A 25326-nucleotide genomic window follows, 5' to 3' on the forward strand; every position below is an offset into this window, starting at 1 on the left:
AGTTTGCTATACCGGAAGGTTTTGTGCACAATGGGTGCCAAAACATTTGACAGAGGAGCAGGTAACAGATGACAGAGAACTGGGGCATCTGGCGTCTACCAGAGGTAAGCAGGTGTATGCCCCTCGTTCACCACTATCCAGCGCTTATCGAAGAATTAAAGGAGTTGGGTGAGAAACATGGCCTTACAGTGGCTAGGTGGCTGTACAATGGCTACAGATTTGGGAACAGAGGGTGCAAGAAACATATTGCAATGCATGTAAATATAACAGAGAACATAAAGTATAAAAGTAATACAATAAATGACAGATGGGAGCAGAAAATTCATCGCATATCTGTTTCCATGCAATACCTTATGCGGTACCACAAAATGGGGAACCAATTCCTTTCAAGGATCATTGCCGTTGATGAAACATGGTGCCATCACTTTGATCCAGCCACCAAAAGTATGAGCATGGAATGACGACACTCTTCATCTCCATGCCCGAAGAAGGCTTACACGTCCACTAGAGCTGGGTATCATGTTAATGTGCTTCTTTGACGTCGATGGTCCACTACTGTTGGAATAGCTACCTTCAGGCGCGATTCTCACTGCTGCCACGTGCTGTGCCACATTGCAGGAAATGAGACAGAATATCAAGAAACCGCCGACGTGACATACTACGCGTCACGCGGGGTTATCTTCTTCCATGATAATGCTCGTCCTCATGTGGCTATGGCGTGCCAAGCATTGTTACGGTAATTCCGCTGAGAGTTACTCTAACATCTCCATTACAGTTCGGACCTCTCGCCTTGTGACTATCACATCTTCGGTCCACTCAAGAAATCTCTGAAGGAACGGCGATTTCCCGACGACAATGAGGTCCAAGCTGCCTTTGAAAATTGGTTCCACAACCAACCTCGGAGCTTCTTCACCCAGGTATCCATTGTTTCGTTGGCTACTGGGACACTTGTTTCAACCTATAAGGTGACTTTATCTAGTCTATCTGTTACGTCTGTGTTACTTCTTTCTTTTGTATACGAATTTATATTAAACCATTTCTCAAACCGATTGCAGTGCCACTTGCATTTGAACGACTCATATATTTTTGGTAAGAGAAATTTATAGACATTATTAACAAATTCTCATTCTGAAATATTAATTTCTGTTAATGAATGATGTAATGTTTCACTGAAACTCGAAAATGTACAAACACTCTTGGGAGCCACTGTATATGAGTAGATATTAATTGTTTCAGAAGTATCTGGTAATGGTGGAAGCTTATCAAATTTCATTTTAAATATAGAATTGGTTTTAAGATTATTGTGTCCGTTTTGTATGTTATTAGGCATCGCTGAGATATTTTGTTCAGTAAGTGAAAAGGGAATTATAAATCCAATATGAAATCTCGCTTTGAGAGCTATATGACTGACCTTATTAGCCATCTTTTGCGTTGGATTTTGCAAAATCTTTAACACCTACCTTCGCCGAGGAGCCTGTACATACCATATTTCATTGAAATTTGTCCTTGAGTTCTCGGGATAATCGACTAAATATGAAAATCTTCTCTTAATCAGTGTAGTGTATTAAAATCAGTAACTTCAAAAATGCAGTCTTCAAAATCTGCAACAGATTTATTTAGCAAAAACGATCACTGTTTGAGATGCAATTCAGAGAATTAATATCGCTTGGAAAGAATAGAAATAATCATTGTTTGTTGTTGTTGTCTGTTTGTTTATGAGATTTGTTTATTGCTGTTTTTACGAGAATTAGTTTCATTAAATATTAACAGTATTTGGTAATGAAGTGTATATGAATCTGAAATTAATTTACAGAGACTGATAAATTCATTTAACACAAGTACTGATTTGACTTAAATTAGTTTTAATTAATGAAATGACAGCTGTAAAATATAATGAATCAAATATTACAGAAATAACAAAAAAAAAAAAATCTTCTTGATTGTGTAAAAGAAGGATCAGGTAAAGAAAACGATACACAATGCGTAAATTCAGATCATCCATTGCCTAGTTTTAGAAAAACATGAAATGTGTTAAAAAACATTTAAAGAACTTTATACTCATAATAAAGATGGTGTAAAATTTATATTAATTTCTCATTATTTTAAAAATAATATTGCAGATAGAAAGTGTCACGAGAAAAAAATTGCTGATTATTTTAAACCACAATCAATTGCAAGCTCATTAATTATTAATTCATATTAATTAGTAATTTACAATATTTATAGTTATGAATTTAATGTTATTCGCAAGTTTTTAAATTGATAAAATACTTTTATGTCAATAATAAAATTAAAGCAAAAACTTTAATTCAATATGGCGAAGTAAATCTTAAAAAATAATTTTTTTACCACTTCTGATATAAAGATTTCTTCTATTTAGGACCTCGCGCTTCGGTCTCAAATGTGTCCTTGAATAGTTTTACTTAATCTGGTACAGTTGTTATTATCTTCAAAAGATTCGCTATTCATTTTGCGAAAAGTGACTAAAATCCCCATTTTTAACTCTGAGTTTTGAAGTATTTAATTCCATTTCGAAAGTATGAATATCATTTATTCAATTAGGAAACTGTTTCTTCCCGCTAAGTATAAAATTTAGATATTTCAGGTGGCTGGCTTCAACAGCTAAAAATGCTGTATCATATGGCGATTTCTCATCACATTACAGGTGTTTTTCCTCATGTAACTCGTCCTCCTCTTCCAGAATAGTACGAAAAGTGCCTTTCAGTTTCCAAAATTTGCTGAGAACTTGTTCTCTAGAAAGCCAATGCAATTCATTATGATGAGATGAGATTACTTTATTCCTTAACTAATTCATAATATTCTCTGAATTAACTTCTGTTAACCTTCTTGCTCGAATTTTATTCACACACTTTTGAAATGATATCATAACATGCTTCAGATTTAAGAGTTTTTCAACACACTCTTCATCTATAAAACAGTGATACTTTAGCAGAGGAAAATTTACAGTTTGAAAATTCTACCTAACATTGAGGATGCTCTACCAATGGTGAACTTACTAGGATCTAGTAACATTTTCTAGACTAATTTATAAGGTTTTCTCTCGCCTTCTTCGCGTGCCTTCGTGCTGTGGTGGACTACTCGCTGGGCGCGTATTCCAGAGGTCCGGATTCGATTCCCCGAGAAGGTGTTGCTCATTTTTCATCTTACCTGCTTCCAAAAAATACCTAATGTCTCTACAGTGGCGCCCGAACAAAAAGAGTGGTGGATGATGATTCTCCTCACCCAGGTTTGGTTTCCCTAAAAAATCCCAGTCACCTTTTAAAAGGAGAAGAATATAAGGTATTTCTCCCGCCTTCTTAGGGTGATTTCGTGGTGGGGTCATCTGCATGCTGGGCGCGTATTCCAGAGGTCCGTGGTTCGATTCCCGGCGAAGGCGTTGCTCATTTTTCATCTTGCCTGCTTCCAAAAAAATACCTAATGTATCTACAACTTTATAAGGAAATTTTTCCTTTCTTGCCGCTCTCTTTCATGGTGCAATTGGGAATATGTCTAGCAAGCAATCGGAAGGTCTGATGTTAGAATTCCGTTTCTTCATGTTTCGTGGCTTCAAAATATATTATAAATTGCTTTACAAGTGCCTCCCGACTAAAAATGTGGGGGGGGGGGGGGTTAAAATTTACCACGACTTAGATTTGACCACTGTGTCCCCCTGTTCCCCATCTGCCTTTTAAGTGGAGGAGAATATAAGGAATTTTCTTCTTCAAGTGCTTTTGTGGTGTAATTGGAAGCACATCCAGCTGCCGTCAGGAGGTCTGGAATTTGAATTCCGGTGAAGGCAAAGATGAATTTTTACATTTTTCAACTCTGAAAAAAAAAAAGGCTCAATAGACTCTGTCACTTTACTTTGTCAAACATACCTGACTCCCTAAATTTCCATAAAGTAACTCAAGACCGATACGCTCTTCAACGATATTAAAATGAACGCAGTTACATTAAAAGATGTTTAACTGGGCTACGTCTCATATATCAATGGATTGGTCCAAGGTTAAAGAAATGAAAAAATAAAAAATAACATACTCTTTCAATTTCTCAGCAACATCATGAGAATTTTTCAACACATATTGTAACTTTTTTTGAACACAGCAATTTCGTTTACTAATCTTTCAATGTTTTTATCCATTCCTGCTTTGAATACTCTGTAAAATGTTAATCAGCTGGCAGTCATACACATGACCCACTGATCTTCATTACGAAATGTTTCTGAATACGATTGAAAGTTTAAGAACTATAAAAAATACACGCATAACAAATGCATCGAATAATTAACAGCTTTGAATATTTTGCAGCAACGAATTTGCCGTACACGTTCAAATTTAAAATATTTATTTTTAAATTTTCAAAACTGTATTAGGTCTTCAAGTAAACATAATCTTATTTCACATTTCAAGAAATATTAATACATAATCTTATTTCACATTTCAAGAAATATTAATATAAATATATAAACTCGAAGCCAGAGATTTAATACGTACATCGAAACAGAAGTCAAATTACGACATTAGGCTTCCGTTTAGCATTTGCCGATGCTTGTTGCTTCAAAATCAGACAATTAAAAAAAGAAATAACTGCACACTTGAGAATTTAGTATTTAGTAGTATGTTAATTGTGCATTTATGTGTACGGTCATCGAAAGAGAAGGCCGGGATTTCGCCACCTTATTATATAATAAATTCTTTAAAATTTATTGAAATAATTCTTGTCTTAAAGCTGAGTTAAAGAATGTAATTTTATGTCCACTCATTAGATGGCTATCCATCCATGCAACTTTACGTCAAGTGCCGTATTACTCACACTGAAATATATAAAATTTTCCGTTCGGACCGCGTCAGCCACCGATGGCTGACATTATACGTGCCGCTCGGATAGCATTAGGTACTAGTGACTAACAGTATATTTTTTCGTTCAAACTGACGATACACATTTAAAAAAATATATTCTTTTATCAAGTCTACATTTTGTCTGCCTTCAGCTTAGTGGCTAGTTCGGATACCATGGGTTAAACGGAAAGGAAGAAAAAAGAAGCTTGGCGCTTAACATGTTAAAATAGAAACACATTAACATGTATTGGAAAAAATGCCCAAAACGCGTAACCTCCACGATTAGGAAAACATCACCGATATCAGCCACTTAAAAGGCTGAATGACAGCTGCAGGTGAAACCGTAGCTAAGAAATACTATAGAAGACATTTACTGAAACTGAATATCGTCTTGACGTCCGTCGAACAACTAACACTGTACATATCGAAATGTATACTGAAATTGTATACAAAACTTTACACATTTCTAGATATAAAAATGGAACATTTACGAGCACATTGTATTTATATTTTTGTGTATGTATTTATATTTTAATACTTTTGTATAGTTAATTTTTTTTTTACTCTGGCAGATGCGCCATAGGCTTGATTAAATAACAGATTTTATCGAATTACTAATTTAAATAGATATACTGCTTCTGTTAGCAAACTGAAATCGCTAATTGAAAAATATTTGCCATATACCTTTTAGCGCTCTAATTTATGCATTTTATGTGTCTAGAAATAATTTTTTTCTTTTTTTGGTGATACTTGAATTAAAGGGTGCGTTTTAGAATCGAAGAAATAAGATATTCAAGTGCAGAGTAAACAAATCCGACCAGGTATAATATTTCTCTGGGAAAAGGATTTTCAGTCTTTTTCTTTGCCGTGTAAAGTAACATTAGTCAATAAGTTTAATCTTTTTATCTACCGCTTGGAGAACAACAGATTATTTTGCCTAAACTTTTATTTTCATTTTTTTCGCCTTTCCTTTTCTAACCTTTTGCCTAACCTTTTCTTTTCTTAACGCCATCGACAGAACAGCTAGACCCCTGATTTGAGTGCTCTTCAGCCCGTCGGATCCCGTCGTCGGAATTTAAAAAATTGCAACTCTGTACTGTGTCCTTCGGGAATTGACTACGTAACATGAGTTGACCTTCACGTAGTAATTCCCGAAGGACATACTACAAAACACATAACCTTCACCTAGACACACTCTTCTGAGTACGAAAAACGAGAGTAAAATATTTATAACACATAAAAAGTTTATGTGACAAGAGTATAGTTGGTTCCGGAAGAAGAGGCAAAATATTCCAATTTTGTTAACACACAATTATAGTTACGTCGCATATACTTACATAACTATGAAATTTGTTTAAATAATTCAGCACTTAAGGTAATACATTATACTGTAAATGAATGTTATACTTTAGTAATTCAATTTTTATATCTAATGCTATGTTCAAAATTCTGTAATTTTAATCTTTATACACTATAATATATATTGTCATTTAAATTTTATTTATACTAAATACTTAGATTTCATCCTATATCAAGCACTTAAATTTCAATTAATATATTAAATAAAAAATTAAAATGTTGACTTTAAACTATCACAAAATAAATAACTTAGACATACAGAGGATGCAAAAGGTATTCTAAAAAGGAAAAATAATTATAGCACTCATTGTTGTGTCTTTGCTTTGTTAAGGATATCGTTATCTGAAATTAGAAAGTGACATCCATCATGTTAGAGTTCCATTTATTTGGTATTTATGCTCCAATTTTCTGAATACTTTGATGGAATTATTCCCGTGTTCATCATTCAAAAATCTTAAAATCTCAAGGAAAATTCCCATTTCACAAAGGACTTCCAGGTCTCTAGTTCATCTTCAATTAACTTATGCAAATTCTTTCTTGCTTTAGTCTTGAATTTTAGAGGCCAATAAATATTTCTTCTTTCATTTTTACGGCACTAAACTGGAAGCTAACTTTTGAGTTAAGCAAAAAGTTATCTATTCTTGCGCACGGCCTTAAAATGTTTCTTAAAAAGACTAATTTTATGTGTAGAAGTGGTAAAAGTATCTTATTCCAAGAAGATGCTATGCAGATATAAATTTAAAACGATGGAATGGAGAGGGTAATGATTAATACGTGCTTTTCTTCTAGTGTATTCATCTTTAAAACGATATTCCTTCGTTATTTTAAAGAATATAGTGAGTGTTATTGTTATGACTGTGTGTGTGCCCACATGCTAATGCAGGGCTTCTTTCAGCCGAAACCCCTTTTTATCACTGAGATATTTTTCGCGACCCCAGGACCCCATAATATTTACGAAAATTTTGTGGGACCCCATAAGAATTGCGCAAATTCGACACACGCGTGAGTGGAAATGTCAATCTTTCTGCTTGTACTGTAATATACTATTGCAGTTTTAGGTCATTAATTTTAATTTCTAATTTTAAGCCATAGAACAATTTGAAAAATTTTAAATAAGTAACAGACGAAATGACAACGTCACGTGCAAAGCAAGAAAACTGTACGTTTATATTATAAAAATAATGCGTAGAAATATTTTCTTTTTTTCTTTGTCTGTATTGTCTTATATTGATCTATTTTCAGATGCATTGTGTAAACATATTTGGTAATTGTAAAATTATTATAATAAGTTAAAGAAATATAAAAAGTGCTAAAATTTTTGGCGATCCTCTGCTGCAGGTTCCGCGACCCCCAGTTTAAGAAACTGTGTGCTAGTGGAAGAAGTTCTGACTGCGATTCTTTTCATAAAATAATTTTTTTCCTCTGCTACTTTCCTCTTCATGACTAATTTTTTAGATGTAAAAGAAGCTTCCTACAGTTAATGACAAAATACGCAATTCCAAATCTGTGATTTCATCCCTTCCGTAATGACTGGGACCACGAGCGGCCGAGCGGTAATGTCTCTGAAGACTGGTTCTCCACGTGTAACGTAGATCAAGTCAGTTTTCCTCAGAAAATCCTCCACGAAGGCATCTCCCTTCGGAACATAGGCCCTCTGGGTCTTTGCCATATCCAAATTATTATTATTATTATTATTATTATTATTTTTGCTACAGTATATCTCAGACTCAAATGACTTATGCATCATTCAAAGTACGTTTCACTGAAATAAAGCACGATATATAACCATTAGATAATATTTTAGCAGTTATGTGAACATATTTAATTTTAAATAGCAAAAACTCCTGCAATGGTTTTTAAAGTTTATTATAAAACTGGAATTTCGTATTTCGTACTCATATTCTTGAATGAAATGCAAAAACTGACTGAAGGCACCTACTTTAATCTATGTGAAAAAAACCTTGCTAACTAGTGATAATGATCTTAGGACTATATGAATATCTTAGGAATGCTTCTTTTGCATTGAGTCCTTCAATTGTCATAACTTTAATCATTAGAGACCACCAACTTTGACAAGACGCAAAATCTTTTTGCATCTTAATTTTCCATTAAGATCGCAACTTCATATTTTATTATCCACATCGCTTGATAATCTCAGAAATGTTGTCTTTCTAGACACAATAAGTTCTTTAATTGTTGTGCCCTCTCAGTGGTCCAAAGTGCAAAGTCTTAGGTTATAAATATTTATATTTTTGAGGGAGGAAAGAAATTTGGACGTTTTCTTTTATGTGTTTCTACCTCGAAATGCTGAAAACAAATTTTTAATATTTTTATGATACGTAATTATTCAGAATTGCACTGGACTAAATTACATTAGCATTACTAACTAATTAATTATACGTTTAACATTACACATCTACGCTTAGAGTGCGCACAATGACGAAAACTGGAATTCAAATTAATATTTTTAACAGTACAACATCTGCTCACTACGTAAGTAATATAAAAGAATAAACAAGAAAAGAGCCCGACTTGAAGTTTTATGTTTTTAATGACAAGGTAAAGTAATATCCCAGAGTTATCTTTCAAAATAAAGAACTTTTGCTTGTCCTTCGATGTCCTTGTTTAGTGTGCATTAATTAATATTTTATTTGCAAATTAGTAATGTTATCATTTGTTCTTATGTTTATTGATTTTACAGGATGGAATTAAGGATTTATATTCAATCTGCACTGGAATTACTTAAATAAGAAATTTGTAATTGTGAAAAAGAGAGGGAATTAAAAATATGGGAATAGATGAAGCTATCCAGAATTTTAAAATGAACTAAAATATATTTCATAAGGAGTTTGTGACACAGCTAATAAACCTCAGAAATAACAGTTGAGAAATAATTATTTTTATTAAACTGATCAGTTTTCCAACTCATAAACAGCTCCCATTAATAACTCTGTACATGCGATAACTACTTTATTTGTGCCACTTCTTACTCTGCAGTCTTTATTATTAGATTATAAAATTTCGTATTTTAAAAATAAGTTGAATATTTATGTTAGTTTAAAAAAACTTGGTAAATATTCACAGCAGCAATGTAATTCTCATATAAATAGTTCCGATTCTAGTATTTCTCAGCTGCTTTTAACAGCCGTGTAGAAAGAGAACTTGGTTGATGTAAACATAATAATGTTCGATCCAACGAATTCTGAAAATAAACATCTCAAACAGAAAAAGACTGCAAACCTCAGGCTGCAGTATAACAATTTAAAAAAAAAAGTGCCTTATTAAAAATTCCAAAAAAAAAAAAGTTTTTATAATTCTCTCAAAACTGAGTTTTTTCCATTTATGCACACATACATGTTTCGAGAGCATTTGGACTAAAAATATTTAAAAACAGCATATCTTACGAATTTCTGATAGATAGCCTCGTGCGCTGAAGATGAAAATGTTTTATTCCGTGCAGTGTTGCCATTGCTCACTTGAAATCATTGAGTTTCTTAATCAAAAATTCGTTAAAGTTTTACAAAATATGAATTAAATAACAAATCAAATTCGAAATTCAAAATTCTGGTTTTCAGGTGCCCATATTCGTGTGGAGGACTACGTTCTTCAAAACTGGATAACTCTAGGTACCGTTGCTTTTTCACATTTGGAGAAATATACATACAATCAAGCATATTCTTATTATTTAATTACTTAAAATATAATACAGGGCGATAGTACTTGGTGGAAACAATTTGAAAAGTGATTCAATGCTTTTAGTGATTCGACGCAAAATACCGTTTCAAGACTAATAGCCCTTCTGGGCCAAAGCCCATTTAGATTAAAAAGAATAAAGAAATAAATAAAAAATAAGGTATATAATCTTATAATCTTACAGAAATAGAAAATGAATGAATAAATGATTGTGTGCCGGTTGTGTAACATATGTTATTGGAAACATCTTATTTTTTTTAATTACAGCAAAGCTGCAAATGCTTTTGAAAATTATCAGCTGGACATATATATAAATGAAATGCATTTTAATTTTTCTCAATTAGGTTCATTTAAAAAATAAAAGTAATTTTAAATTATTAAGAAATGCCTTAAATAACTCTTTGTTAATATTAGATTGATTAAATTTGAAAGATAAATTAAAGACTTTATGTTTGGTCGAATGGGAACACTCTAAGAAATGTATATGTGTTAAAAGTGCGTGGAAGAAAAGTTAAAAGTACTTTGTATCGCGCAGTGGCATCCCATTGGTTTTAGATCCCTTAATTTGTGTATGAATGATAAATTGAATAAATTTGAAAGATAAATTAAGAATTTTTCGTTTCATCTCCAGTGTTAACATTCCTAGAATCCACCGTGTGCAAAGATTAATTAAAGATTTTATTTTTCGCGCAGTAGCAACATTTGCCAAGAGCTGCATCTACATTCTTTCTCCTCTTTTTTGGTGTTTCGTTTTACCAGACGTGATATTCTGTTATACATTTTGTTTGACCAGGACAAAATTTTTGTAGCTTAATTGAAAATAATAAACCTTCATGGCTTAAAAATTATGTCCTAATTTAAAATAATGGCTTAACTACCGCGAAACTGCAATTTTTTTTTTTCACTTTACATTCAAATTTATTTATTTTCAAGTATCATTTGTCAGAAAGCAAACTTAATCACGAACTAAGAAATTTTATAAGCAATAAATATTGCTACTTTTAAAAACATTCCAATATCAGCATCCAGTAGGAAAACTTTTAAAATTCACAAGTAAAGATGCTTTCAATTACATTAGACATAAGGATTAAATTTTATATGCTATTAAAATAACTAAATTAGGTGCCATTAAATTAAATTTTCGTTCCATTTTTAGAAATTCTTTTTACAGTAAACTAAAGAGTTAAGGCTTTTTCTCTTCAAGTTGCTCCGAAGATATATTTTAAATCATTTTCTGCCATCTTAAGTCTGCAAAATTTTTTTTAATTACGTAAGAAATCTACGCCAGTATAAGTTAATGTACAAGAAAATGCTCTTCATTTAGCGTCATTCTATCGTACATATTTACGAGAGACAGAATTTCTACTTGGCGCAAACTTGGCGAAATTCCTGGCGATGCGTTTCACCGCACGGGATCTAGCGTCGCGGATACCTTTCCAGTGCAACAATTGTCTCTGAAGCGAAGTCGTGTGCAGATTTGTGAAACATAAGTAGGTTTTCTTGGGCGCAAGGATTACCTCTTTTTATCTGACTGCAAGAATTTTCTCTTTTTATAGGTAAGGCATTTTATCCATTATTTTTTGCAAATATTTAATTGTGCTGGATTTATTTATTTATTTATTTAATTTTTGCACGTATACATGAAGCATGGTCGATTTATTCCAACAGGTGGGGTAAGAGAAGAAGAAAATGAAATCAATAATTTTCAATGACAGAATGTAAATTTCAAATAAATGGAGAAAATATTTTTAATGAGATTTATGAAAAGTAAATTTTGTTGAGATAAGTTACAATTACAGTAAATTTAATGTTTAAGTATACTTTAGAGAAGTGTTAAATAAGTTTATGATAGGAAAAAATTATAATGATTACTATCAATTATTATTATTTACGTTAAGTATTTAAATTAGGCATGATAAAAAAAATCTGATCAGGAGATTTAGAGTTAAACGTTATTTTTAGATAATTTTAACAATGTTGTTACTTAAAGAATTTTATAATTAATTAAAGGTTTTAAAATTAATGCTTATGATAAAATCTTAAGAAATTACTAAATTTACGAGACACGTAATAACTTCTCATTGGCGAATACAAAAAGAATCATTTTTAGCCCAAAGGAGCGTCAGCTCAGAATGGCTTTTAGTCTCGAAAGGGGATTTTGCGTTGAATTACTATAAACGGCTGAATATCTTTTCAGATTGTTTCCACCAAACATTATCGCCCTGTATTGTATTAAAAAATTTAAATAATGAATGTAAGTATATTTCTCGCATTCTGAAAAAGCGAAGGTACGTAGAGCCATCAAATTTTAAATAACGTAATCCTCCACCCGAACTGAGCACCTGGAAGCTTGAATTTCGAATTTGTTTCATTATCTAGTTCATATTTTGTAAAACTTTAAAGAATTTCTGATTAACAAACTTAACGATTTCAAAGCGAGCAGTCGCAACACAGTACGAAATTTTTTTTTTTATCTCCAGCGCTCGAGACTGTCTAACGGAAATTCTTAAGATATACTGTTTTTAAATAGTTTGTGGTATTGCTGTTGCGTTTAATGCGAAGAACAGGGTATTTCATAAATAAAGGTTACGCCCTTTAGGAGTAATATAAAATCTGTTTTCTTTTTTCTTTAAGTAATTTTTAACTTATTTTATGCAATTAAAGTTTTCTTTTTAGTTATTCAGCTTAAAATAATTAATAAACGATTTTTAACTGAATAACAAATGTTGAATAATTTTCATACTACATCCGATAATTTTGTTAAACATAAATTCCTGAAAACGTTCTGATTAAATTAACTATTTAAACAATTTGCTGAACAAGGTTTAACCTTGAACCAGCACAGAAAGAACGTGTTAATTGCATATTAATTATAGCTCCTAGTTTTTTTTATTACTTTTAAAAATACATTCACAAAATCTAACACATAGTTATACACGATAGAAGAAATTGCTTTGTTCAGTTAGATAACCCTATGATTATAAATGAAAAATTTGAACATTATATTGAAGATCTCACCGAACTGTTCTTGTAATCGCGTGAACCAGGTTCAGAAGAAAATATTAGAAATCTGTATTTAAAAAAAATTTTCGATTACCTTCTAAGAACACCTCCAAAGGGGAATTTTGCTATTAAATAAAAGAAATGACACCTACGACCCTTCTATTTCCCAGTGCTTAAAAAGACCGCTGAATACTGATAGTTCGCCCCGTTTTCGAACTCATGAGTACGGGCTACTTGCATGGTTGGGTTTCGCAGTTTTTCCCGTGTGCAACTTGAATACGAAATAGTTCCCTTTAGAAAGTTCTCCACAAAAGTCATTCCTTCCTTAGACAGATAGTTCTGGTGTATTTCGGTATGTTCAAATAACCTAACCTAACTGTTGCCATCTCTTAAAACTGGACCTTTAATTTTAAATAAATTGATACTCAGAAAGCAAATTTTAGTTTTGAAAGCTCCAGCGTTTGCTTTGGTATCTAGATTTTGAGCAAAAAATTGCATAAATAAGTTAGTTATTAAAAAATAAAAATTGATATATAGAGAAATGAAAAAATTTATACATTACTGAAAAATTCCATCGATACTACCAGAATTTATTTTGATGACTTCAGCTATAAAAATGGATAAATAATCATATATATTGTGATATTACAATATGTAAGTTTGAATTGTTTTATCTTTCAAAGACTAAATTTGTCTTATATTTTGCGGTACTCAATTTATTTCATATCCAAAATGTCTAATTCGCAAAACATTCAATGCATATTTTCTGTAACTTAGTACAGAATAAAATTTGATAAGCATTTTTGAAACCACAAAGTGAATCACATATGTTATTTTTAACACCACCTTTCATAATCTAAGGAAATTATTACACTGTTTCTTCGATATAAATTTCTTTTCGTATAATTAGAATATATGAGGCAATCTGTTTTTTCATGACCAGTTATTTTACACCGGGGGGAAGCTGGCCCGTGGGCGAAATGCGGCGCTTCTAATTGCTTAATCCGGCCCACTATGAAATATTGCGCAACGTCAGTTTCATCCCTTTCTTGTTCTATTTTGTACGCGAACTATCGAAATCAGCAGCATCAGTATACATCTATTGGTACAGTGTATGTGTGCATGCATAGCATGAATATACATGCGATCAACTCAAGCTGATAACAGTAGATACGCTAGAAATTACTCTTCATCCATCGAAGATGATTAGGTACGCTGCATCCATCGAAATATATAGTCTTATCATTCCTAGCAGCTATAATTTAAAAATTAAGTAAAGGCATATGAATATTTTTGAGATAAAAAGACTGAAGACTGATCAGAAAAGAGAGCTTAGGGAACAAAAATTTGACATCTAAATTTTTATTTGAAAGTGAAAAATTATACATGTCAATTATCAGATGGACAAAAGAAGCAAATCCTGTTTTTGACGTATTTTAATTTTTAGTTCAAAGGGGCTTTGTCCCTGAAGGACTATTGTTTTCTTTTTGCAATTTTGCATCGAATCACTATAAACGGTGTATCACTTTTCAGACTGTTGCCACCAAATGCTAGAGTCCTGCATTATATTTGAAGAAATTAAATAATGAAGAATCTGCATAAATGTATATATGTTTCTCACATTGTGATAAAACAACGGTACCTAGAGCCATCCAATTTTGAATGATGTAATCCTACTGCGTATATGGGCATCTGAAAGCCCAAATTTAAAATTCGGAATTTGTTTTATTATCGATTTCATATTTTGTAAACCTTTAACGAATTTTTGAGTAACAAACTCAACGATTTGAAATGGCAACAATCTACGGGGGGGGGGAACCTTTCTATTTCCAGCGCGCGGAACTGTGTATCGGAAATTCTAAAGATAGGCTCATTTAAAAGTTATTTTGCGACATCGCTATTGAACTGAAATTTATGGTTTAAGTGCGAAGAATATATTTAATAAATAAAGGTAACACACAAAACGTTAAAAAAACGCCCCTTTGGACGTAATTTAAAATTTGAAAACTTTCAGATTTTTTTTTTTTTTTAAGTTGTAAATTTTTTCTTAAATTTTATCAAAGGGGTTGTTCTACTCAGCATCTTAATCACGTTCTGCAACAGGTACTAGTAGAAGCTAGACCAGCATATCTGTAAAACCATGTGATTGAGATATTGCTTTACCTAAGATAACTATTAAACTTCCGTCTCAGTCTGGATTTCCGACGGAGAACACCTCAGCTCCAATCCGAGGGTCTTCTACCCCTTTCCCCTAACATCATTCTCTCGAAAGGATTTCGGACTGACCGTGTATTTTAAGTGCCTCATTGCCGCACAGGCACTATGTGCTTACAAACATACATGCTTTCTCCGGGATTCAAACCCGGGCTCTAGCGTCATTAACCACTTTCCCGTCTGAGCAGCGGCGTCTTGCAAACAATACAGGTGTTGCGAAAGATCATCACAGCCCTGCTCACACGATACACTAAAAAGGCATTTTTGCTATGCGATTAAAAGTATTTACCATGTGCTACGCCATCATGGCATTTATAATCCAAGCGACTTGACAAATTGCCAACTGAGACAAGTCATTTTATTGCAGGTAGATTTCTAAATTCTTCAATTTATTATCCATTTGAACTTGTGTTGCTTAGAGGTATTGCCATTTTAATTTACTTTAAAATTTTACATTGCGTAATAGACTCGGCGATTTGAAAGCGATATACGTATTGCTTAGTAATTTGTTCCTATTTCATTCTTAATCAAGTATCTAGTGGACATAATTTATGATACCTGTAATTACGTAATACAAATTTATAATGTGACTAATTCACAATATTTGACAAATATTATATTATTAGTTGACTAATAAAGTATAGTTCTAATGCCATGATTTAAACCCCTTGATATGAATAGAAAAATCGTTTGGGTGCTACCTAATAACACGTTTGTTTAATATAATAAAGCTACGAAAGTGACAGGAATCGTACTTCAGATTTTCTGCCTTATGTTGTTTTTTATTTCGTTGTGTGGTATAGAATTTTAGACTCTCCCAGGGATAACGTTTACTGATCAAAATGATTTTACTACCTATCTTATCTAAGGTAACTCATAATTATTAAAATATCTTAATTTTTCTTTAAAAGGAAGAATAGTTCTAATTCTTACATTATGGGTTATTCAATAAAGATAAAACACAGGAAGTTTTTCTGCGTAAGATTCGTCCGTATTATAATAGAGAGCATACGCGAAGAACTTAAATTATAAGGTGATATACATCGTTAATTTTATTACATATTTATTCCACATTTTAATAAAATACTTTATTTTCTATGTATGTGAAAAGTTAAAATCCTCAAAGAAGACTTTATTCCTATTTTTATGAAAAGGAAGAAAGTGGAAACCACCGCAGCAATCTTTCCCTTTCAAGAAACATCACTGTTCCTAAAATAGAAATAATGATGCGATTCGGAGAACTACTGATTTAAGAGAAATGAAAACTACTTCATTAAATCTATATTGCCTTTTAATATACTTCTCAGTATCTGTAATTAGTGTACTTAGTCACTTTCTTCTTTGTGTAACCTTAATTTCAATATCTAAGATGAGAAATACCCAGAAGAAATGTTACATTGCTAATTAAAAGAAGCTATACTTGCATTCATTTGATAGACTGCGCTCATGTACTAATTACCTTGGGAATACAAAGCGTTCGGAAAAGACTGGAAAGCTAAGTATATCTTGAACAACCTATCGTAGATGCACTGTTACGATATAAGACACGAGTCAATTAAGACAAGCGTTCTAACTACAATTATTTTAAACATGTGTTACTTTATTTGAAAATAGTGGAATTTAAATTTTAATTTTGTCTTTCATAGAGAACTTATACTTTTCATAGCTTATCCTTATATATGAAGATTATCCAAAAAGAAACTTGTCAGCAGTGTGAAAATTTGGTTTTAAAAATTGCGTAAGTTAAATTACATAAATCGCTTTCAGCAAATAGCATAAAATCTGATGTGGACACAACATGACTTCCTTATACGGTCTATTAAATTATGCACATTTTTTGCTGCATTTCATTTAAACATATTTCTTCGAATTTCATTAGAGATTTCTGATTCAATAATTCAGTTCTCACTTCGTGGCAACGCAAAAATACATAAAAACACAAATCATCTTCATTAAAATTGTAAAATACAGAGAAACATAAAACACCAAATACAGTTAAAACAGGTAGAAAAAAATTTACAATTAAAATTACAATTTTTACGGAAAAATAAGCAATTCGGCAAGCGGTCAAGAAGTCAGATTTTTCGGTGCACGAAACTGAAAGTTTTCTTTTGGTCCCACTTGGCAAAAAGACATTGAAAGTACCAAAATTGACTATTCTATTAAGAGTTTCAAATGCAAACAAGTAGCTATTTCTTCAGGCTTAGTAGCACATAAGCAAATTTTAAATTGTTGATAATTCTGCAACTCACACTTGACGAGTATTCGAGAGGTCCAGGGCTCGAGACCTGGGTATTACACATTTTCACTTCTCCAGCATCAAAAAAACCTAGTGATTCTACAAGTGGTGCTCTAAGTAAAAAGGTGATGAAAAATAATTTCTCACAAACAGGATTTGGTGATCGGGTTCCATAGCTTCCAGTCGGCTTTTGAAATAAGGTATTTTCTCAGCCTTTTCCGCATACACTTCTATTTTAATTGGAAGCACACTCGATGCATATCGAGAGGTCCAGGGTTCGAGTCTCGGCGAGGGCACTGCACATTTTTCAAGTCTCCTGCTTCAGAAGAGCCTAATCACTCTACAGTGTTTGAGTGTTTAGTGCGTATTAATTAATATTTACCAACACATGGATTTTACCAAAACATAACCTTTTACCAGCACGTGGATAATGAAATCCCAAAATGTTATTTTAAGAGATCAAGCAGATTATGAAATCGGTTAAGAACCACTGATCTAATAAATAGGTATAGGCATAGATAGAAGTATAGGAAACTTTCAATTATTTAATTAAACGTTGAATTATTTTTATGGACTACTAGCAGCTATACTGCCAGACTTCGTCTGGCTTTTAAATGTACCAGAAAAATGCCTGAAGGGAATACCAAACGTTAAATTCAAAAACTGCGCAGAATTTTACTCTGCAGAACAATTGAATAATATATGTTCACATATAACAAAATTACAATGAATGTTTCATTGTAATTTTGTTACAATACAAATATTAATACAAATATTAATTATCCTAATAAATAAATAAACCAACTTCCCGTTGCCTTCTCTCAACGAACGTCCGGTAGCCAAGAGGAACATTAAATTTAAAAACGGCACAGAATTATCGCCCTCATTTTCCCAAGTGGCAACAGTGCTGATTTTCAACAGTCAGCAGTCCAATATACAATTGAATGAAGAACTGGTGCCAAAACCACATTTCTAAAAAATGAAACTATTCAAAATGATGCGATAAAATCGAAAAGATAAAATAAAAAAAAATCTGATTCGAATTTTGAAAAAATCGGTTCAAGGTGCACTGGCTCTATCTAGATACACCTTTATACCAAATTTCATAGCCCTGGGTCTATTAACTTACGCGCAGCCCGAACGAAAAAGACACACAGACTCTTTCTTTTATTATATGTAGAAATTGAATTTTATCCACATAACCAAATATTTCTAGTGTTTTACGAGCAATTCCTTCTCATATTATCTCACTTTGAAAACATGTTTACTAGTGAGTAATATGTTTTACGGGTGTGAAACATACAAATAATAAAATAAGGAATTAAATTAATAAAATAAAATAATTAAAGAGCAAAATAATAGAAAATATAAAATAAGACAGCAAAAATCGCTACCACGTCTATCAAAGCAGTCTTAAATACTTGTAGCTTAACACAGTGGTATATTAGTCTTAAATATTTGTAACTTTTAGGGATGATAAATACTCTGGTAGCTTAACATAAAAAGTTTATAAAAGCTTTGTATGTTATGTTAAGTTACAAGTGTATTCATCATCCACGCCAAAAAATTACCACATGGGGGTCAGAAATATAGCCAACCCATGTGACTTAAGATCTTAAAAGTTCATTGTTTAGAAAGCTGAGAAATTTAAAAATAATATAAGTACTTCTTAACAATTTAATAATCTGTTATACATTTTTAATAATTATACATTTACAACGAAGTAGAGAACACAAAGAATAGACAACTAATTTTGATATGGAAAGAAGTAGTGACATGCTTTCATTCCACTAACATCTGGGAAAGAGACCGTTAACGTCGTCCTGGCGTGCTTGTATAAGAAGACATTCCGATGAACGGGTGGATGGAGCTCCGCATTTTCGACAAACGTTTACTTTACTGGAGATCATTACTGTGATGAAGTTATCCTCCTCCACGTGCGTCTCTTCTGGATGATATTGGTCCCGACTTCGTTTTTATGGATATAGTGTACGATCACAAATGATTCATGCTGTTGAGCTGTCGGAAAGTAAAGGTATCCACAGAATGAATAGGCCAACATGCTGTCCTGGTTTAAATCTCATTGAACATGTGTGAGGTATTTTAGAGAATCGCCTGACGGCGTGATCTTATCTTCCGAGGAACACAAGAAAACTGAAACAGGTGCTCCTTGAAGAATGGTAACTCTTACTACAAGAACTGTTATATAATCTGGTATTTAGTATCGACAGACGATGCAATGCAATCACTGCAACTAGGGGAGACGTCATATCCCTAGCTAAGGCTCTTTGGTTTGTTGTACTCCCTCTTGGTAAGGCGGTTTTCTACACCAATGTCATTCAGTCCATAAAGACGTTTTCTGTTCGTCCCATACTGTATATGCGTTCTATTAATTTTTTTGTTACACTTTCTTCATCCTTTTAGTACTACATTGTACCTCTGTAGTATGAATTTTATGTCTCCAGCTGAATTTGTTTTTGCGGAATTACGGCCAAAATAGAAAAAGGTTTTGGATATGAAATGTGCTAAAGCGTATGATTTTGTATAATAAATAATAATAGAAATAAAGAACTCTGTTTATTATTTCCCGTTTTAAACTGTTATAATTCACTTCGTTTGCTAATTAGTAACATACACATTAATTTACAGAGAAGAATGAAATATCTTACGCTTTATCGAGAATCAGCACATTTTCTTTTAAATCGGTGAGTTTTCTGATTAGATTCGAAACATAAAGATCTTATGCTTTACGAACGGTAACACACTACTTTTAAATCGATCATTTTGTTAATCAGAATTTTTCCCAAAACATAACATGAATTTGAAATTCAAAATTAAGGCTTTTATTTGCACATATTTGAGGGAATTACGTGTTTTCAAATTTGGTGGCTCTAAGTTCTGCCGTTTGTACACAATGCAAAGAACACACACATATATATGTGCATATAAAAAAATATGCGCACACACATATTTTTCGTTATTTAATAACAGAGGTTGCGACTAAAGAAAAGTTGGACTACTTAAACATTATTTCAAGTTCCATTTTTGCTTTAATTTATTCCTATTTACTGCACAATAAAACCAATTAAATATGCAGTTTAACAAAAATAAAGTGAATTTTCATTAAATAATTTCTAACAGACACTCTTAAAGTTGTTATAAATAGGAGATATAGTACCATTGCATTGCTTAGTAATGTTAATCGTTTGCACTTAGTTGTGAGCTTCCCTATTGTACAAAAATTATCAAAAATTGTAAAACTACTGCAAGTCTCTATTTTATAATTCTCTTTTAGCGAACTCTTTTTAGCTTTGAAAATCTGTTTCTTCTCGGCTACATTCTCAGACGTTTTAATTTACCTTTTCAAGCTACACATTACCCTAAAAAGAGTGTTAACAAGCACATACTATTCAAATGTTTTCTCTCAGCGTGCATTTAAGCTTATTAGTGATAAAAAAAATGAACCTAGCTCAAGAGAACGTTTTGAATTAAAACGTGCAAACGCAAATGACATTAAAAATGAACCAAAATTTGATTTATCAATGGGATAAAAGGTATGGTTACGCCATAAAAGAATATGTGTCCCCTTTTGTAGAAAGGAACAAGCGCCGTTTCTATACATAACGTACGTGCTTGTTATTACACTCTTTAGGGTATTGTATAGCTTTAAAATGTAAATTATAATATCTAAGAATGTAGTCTAAAAGGAACTGATCTTCGAAGTTAAATGGGGTTCGTGTTGAAGTGTAGAACAGAATAAATCGATATCTGAAGTAAGTCTTGGAATTTTTGATAATTTTTCTTTCTGTAATTTCGCAATTCGTAATGTACATTTTCGCGAACCAGTGCCATTGCCGTTGTAGTAGATAAGACGCGAGAATGCTCCGAGTGCAAAAATCGAGGGTGATATTAAAAAATTATGGCAAGACTCATGAAAATTAGATGGAATACGATACATCATAGTGTTAGAATTACAATATGAAATATTGTAGAAAAATTTCATACTGGCGAAGACGCTGAAAACTGCTGCTTGCGAGTTGAAATATGGCTAAAGCATAATTAAAAAATATAAATTATAAAAATTTAAAATAGGTTGGACAAAATGGTGAGAAGATTTTGACAATTAAGTTATGGATTCGAATACCTGGAGAAACCATGTTCAGGATATGGTACAGAATAAATTTGAATTATTTAGATTGCTGATATCTTAAATATAGATATTCCGATTGCTCGCTCTTCTTTCCAGCCAAATTATGTTTATTTTACATAATACCTTTTTGTATTAATTCTTTTCATCATCTTCTATTTCTTCCATGAACCTTCGAAGTATACAGTTTCAGTTTAAATAGCGAGTAAATTTATAATTTAGGGAGAATATAGTGCAGACCTCAGTATAACTGCTCAACCTTAGGTACAGAGCCTCCCAACAATATAACCTGAGGACTGAAGAGTGAATTTGATATCTGTTTCAGCGCAGGTTTAGAATCCCCAATCGAAAATTGGTAGAATCAAAATATGGAAAAAAATAGGTATGTCATATCAGAAAAGTCCGATTTTTTATCAGAATATCTATGTTAGAAAAATGCTGTATGTGAATCTAATATATATCCTAAGCCGAGCTTTCAAGACATGAAAAATGCAATTTAAATATCGTCAGTTGGTACAGTAGAACAGAAGATAAAGAACTGTCTTCTTTTTTTTTTTTTTTTTTTTTAAATGAATGTGTGTGTGTGTGTGTGTGCAAGGTGTGCATTTTTAAACGTTGATGAGACCGCATCGTCTGTTTAACGAAAACAAGAAATTCCGGAAAACTCCTATGATTATTATCGTTGGGATATCAAATCATCGAAAAACTTGTAATAATTTAAAAACAATCATAATATGGTTACTTCTTATGTTTAAAAAGTAATCGCGATTTGATCGCACGTGAAAGAAATTTTTTTCCCTGATGTAAACGCTCAAGTTTTTCAATACCAGTGATAATGATTTAATTTCCAATTTTTATAAAGTGATATTAATTGTAAAAAGATGGAAGATAGTAAATGGCATTATTTCGTTAATACTGCAGCAGAAATCCACTTGTGTTTACTTTAACTAACTACATGTAGTTGACATCAGGTAACAGCAGCAGATCATAGAATAGCAAGGCTGCATTTTGTAATTAAAGCAACATTTAAATTAATTAATCTAGATCTCGAGCAGATTTAATTTACGTAATTCTTCTGGTAAATATGGCTACTTTCGAGCATCAAATTTAAGCGACATGTTCAATTATGTCTATTATTATAGATCTTGCTTAAAACTCGCACAATCCTCTTACTTGAAATTAAATTCTTAAAGGATTTAATAAAATTCCACTTTTTATAGGGCAAGCATAATTAACATAATATATGATTTAATTAGAGAATGAATTCATTTGATAAGTAGAACTTGCATCTTCTAATAGCTATCGTATCAAATAATCTTCATAGGACACATAATCATGCATAAATGTTCAATACATTAGGCACATTCAATACATAGTAAATCGTTCGTAGGACACATAATGACTATTTTATAGCCTTAACTGAATGATAACATTAAGCGATGAAAAATAAATCCATCAAAATGTCAATATAATTTAACTAATTTAATGTAAATACGAGTAGAACATGTAAATATACTTACTTTTACAGCATTTTAAATTAGGGAAACGTCACTGTCTGCAGTTGCAAGAGTTTGCAAAAGTTTATAATCTTTTTGGAAATTATTAACTGATGCTGTACCCATTATCTTAATTTTCGTAAGGTATTCCTCATCACAGCATTTACAGGAAATTCTCCGACTTAATCATCATCATCTTCATCAGAAAGTTTATCCCATCATGTGCTTGGATTTTATGATTTTATGATCCCATGTTATGCTTGGATTGGTGCTTTAGTTTTCTTCATCGGTATCTATTCAAACGTTAGTTCCTCGCAATTCAAGTAAATTTGTGGTTTTTAGTTCTTTAACTTAATTCTATTCCATCATTTATTAAAAGCTTAGTCATGCTTGAGACAGTTCCTTATTGCATTTTCACAAACGCGGGTCCAAGTCATGTTCAGAAAATTCAGAGCATCAAGAAGTTTCCTTGTAATTAACTTGCACTTTTGTCGTAGCATCCATGTTATAAAGGACTCTAAAACTCATCTCGTGGCAACGATGTTCTTTCATTGTTTTTATAAGTCATTATTCATTGTTAAATTGCTCTTTCTGAATTATGCCTGTAATATTTGCGAGTAAATATACAACTTCAGTATGTTTCAGAGCAACATTTACGTTATACATTTTGCAGTTATCAATAAAAAGGATATAATTCTTCAGTTCGCTGTCCCATTTCAAAAGCCCTTCATTAAAAATTACTGACGTCATCCACAAGTTTGAATTATTTTTATACTTCACTAATAAATTTTACTTCTTTAAAGTATCGAAGATTTTTTCCGATCATTAATAATTTTGTTTTTTACCCTGCATTATTTAAGTAGAATAAAAAGGTCGCACGATCTTTCAGTATTTCACATTCTTTTTAACTTCCAATTTTAAATATTTTAAATACCATGAATTCAATATCATGTTCAAGCAATGCGCAAGGATAATAGACCTGTTTCGTCAACATTATAAATGTTTTTAGGTCAGTTCTTCGTAGACAATTCAAGCCATTCACATGACAACCATGTTCTTGATGCACTTAAGAGAGCATCTTTTTCTTCACCATGAATACATTTGTAAACAATGTTTTCTCTTTTTTTCTATTGACTAAACAAGGTATATATTGCTGCAAATTATCCTTATAAATAGCTAATTCTTCAGCATTCTTGCCGCATCAATGGACCGTTCACTGCCACATCTTCTTCACGAATATTTCTAAACTAAATCTTCGGTGCTTTCTCAACATTGTGATCTTTCTCGTTACTGATCTGTTTCAAGTTTCCATTCTATTTGGATTTGATTTATAAATAATATCTTCGCGATTCTTCAAAATCTTACATATCATGAGTTATGTATTATAGAGATTATTCGAAGAGAAGTATTCTATTGACTTATTTTTGGGAGTCCTGATAACGCTTAAACAATACACCTTTATACTTTAGGATCAAATCATTACGCCTTTTGTCACATGACATCGTAAAAATGATTAAACAGTAAAAACAATGAACATTTTCTAAACAGACTATTCATAAAAGTGTAAAACCCAAAACACGCGAAGAGATATTTTGGCGCGAAAGAGTAAGATCATCTAGAATTCCGCTTCGTTAAACAGTTTTGCAAAGTCTATATGGCTCCTTTGCATATGGTTACTTTAAATCGAAATCGAGCTGCTTGTCGACTTAATTCCTTATCTGACGACATGTCTGTCTCTTTCATTTGGTAATTTCTATACTCTGTTTTAGTGCTTCCAACCTGCCGTGTTTCATGCATCCATCCCTTTCAACATAGCTAAAAAATCTGATGTGTACACCACATGACTTCCTTGTACGGAATATTAAATTATACGCATTTTTTCTTGCATTTCATTTAAACTTATTGGATTGAATTAAATCTACTTCGCTGACAGCGCATAAACCACAATAGAATAAACGCTTTCTTTAAAATTCACTCTATTTGTTTAACATATCGACACTCTGGCGCTAGGTTCACTTAACAGTATTATATTTCGTTCATATGATAACTCAGAATTCACAAAATTTATATCATTTAAAGAGTAGAATTATCTAATCGTTGCCACATGTTCTATTCAAATACTATAATAAAGCTAGAATGATGTATAAAAGAAATTAAGCAAATAAAACAAAAAAGAAAGTTTTTCACAGACGATTGAGTATTTCTCATTCAATTAATTCAGTTCATACTTTGCGAGAAGGCAAAAATACATAAAAACTCAAAATATCTGTATTGAAAATTACGAAGTAAATCTTAAACACTTATTTCCTCGAAAAAATTCCAGAAAGGATTAAGCAT

General features: G+C 32.0%; 1 protein-coding gene across 5 annotated transcripts in view; it reads left to right on the plus strand.

Moving 5' to 3' along the window:
* Nucleotides 1-11298: 11298 nt before the first annotated feature.
* The window catches only part of LOC118203290 (cAMP-dependent protein kinase catalytic subunit alpha-like), a 367556-nt gene continuing 353528 nt past the window's right edge, over nt 11299-25326 (plus strand). For 2 of the 5 annotated variants that reach the window (XM_085818643.1, XM_085818641.1), the window contains exon 1: nt 11300-11446. The gene's annotated coding sequence lies outside the window, so the exon portion shown is untranslated. Of the gene's footprint in view, nt 11447-25326 lie in introns of all 5 variants that reach the window. The other 3 variants (XM_085818645.1, XM_085818644.1, XM_085818642.1) reach the window with 2 other exon arrangements.

The sequence above is a fragment of the Stegodyphus dumicola genome, chromosome 6 (genome assembly GCF_044657685.1).
Source record: "Stegodyphus dumicola isolate Sdum_Otavi_A_Nest chromosome 6, ASM4465768v1".
Lineage (NCBI taxonomy): Eukaryota > Metazoa > Arthropoda > Arachnida > Araneae > Eresidae > Stegodyphus > Stegodyphus dumicola.